Source organism: Gopherus flavomarginatus, chromosome 1 (genome assembly GCF_025201925.1).
Source record: "Gopherus flavomarginatus isolate rGopFla2 chromosome 1, rGopFla2.mat.asm, whole genome shotgun sequence".
Taxonomy (NCBI): Eukaryota; Metazoa; Chordata; order Testudines; family Testudinidae; genus Gopherus; species Gopherus flavomarginatus.
Window position 1 is genome coordinate 317,864,200 of NC_066617.1, and position 1,290 is coordinate 317,865,489.

Here is a 1,290-nt window from a genome sequence, read left to right on the forward strand (position 1 = left end):
AAACACTCACTTCATTTTGTAAAAGCTTCCTCCAACCTTCATTTTTGCAAACCCTGCTGTAATCTTATTAGTTTAGTTTAGATGTGTGAATGAGGTACGTATGAATGATGGAATCAACCTCCAGCCCCAGCCTGTCCTGATGAGATAAAGTTCAAATACCAACGGCTGAAGACCTAGACAACAGCTCTAAACAAAGTAAGAAGCATCCACCCTAAAAAGAAAAGGACAACGGAACAACAGAAGGAAGATCAAAGCCAGGTTCAAGGCTGAAAGTCACGCCTGCAATTGATGGGTGATCAATCTAAACCCAGAGGCAGCGTGACACAGCAAGACCTATAGACTTTGAATCCAAACTAAAAGCCTATAAAAAAGAAGGGTGAGATGGGTAACATTCTGCTGCCAACACGGAAGGACATCAGTGCCTGCCCAACAGAGATCCAGCTTGTCCTTGTGCCCAGCTTTCCTGGCCAGTTAGCTGCCACAAGCTACGAACCCAAGCTGCAAAATCAAGCCATGAACTTAAGCTATCTTCAGGACTGGTAACTATGCAGCAACTGCAGAACCCCTGATGAATGTGTGTGTGTGTGTGTGTATAGGTATTAGGTATTATAATGTAAGTGTGTGTGTGTATATAGGTAATAGGTATAATGTGTGTGTATATAAGAATTAAGATATTAGTTATTAGTCATAAATTGTTATAATAATAAATGTGGCATCTTTGCCTTGTCCCCTTTAAAAAGATCCTGCTGGTTTTTACTGGTCTAATATAATTGGTACAACATGATCAACAGGAGAACCATAGCCAACTGGTGCAGCTGGGAGCAGGCCCCAGGCTGCTCTGAAGTGTGTCCAGGATTGGGGCTGAGGAGAGAATACACACAGAGCTGGACGACTCCCTGACAGCCTACTCTCTCTGGTGTGCCCAGTATGAGCTGAATGCAGCTAGTCAGAAATTCAAATGTAAGCCATTTTTGAAAACATATGTACAAATCAACCATTTATTCTTTAGTGAATGACGAACACCCACCCTACCTCCCACCTGCAACTCTTGAGTCAGATAACTGAGAAAAATAGCGTGGAATTTTACCAGCCCAGAACCAAAAGTTTGCCACTGGTTTCAGAAGAAACCTGGGAAATCTCTGCCCAAATGATATTTTTCTTTTTTTCTTTCAGAAGAATGACAAACACACACAATAAATCAGTTTTATAATGCAAGTTCCCTCTCAACCTGAACTATAGCATCTCCAGTGTGGCACTATAATGTTAAACATTCTGTTATGGACTTCTGAG

General features: G+C 41.6%; 1 long non-coding RNA gene across 1 annotated transcript; it reads left to right on the forward strand.

Annotated features, from left to right (window-relative positions):
* The first annotated feature begins 417 nt into the window (after positions 1-417).
* LOC127050852 (uncharacterized) lies at positions 418-739 on the forward strand. Its single transcript, XR_007774299.1, has 2 exons — positions 418-603; positions 643-739. It is a non-coding gene; the product is annotated as an uncharacterized LOC127050852 (long non-coding RNA).
* Positions 740-1,290: the final 551 nt, after the last annotated feature.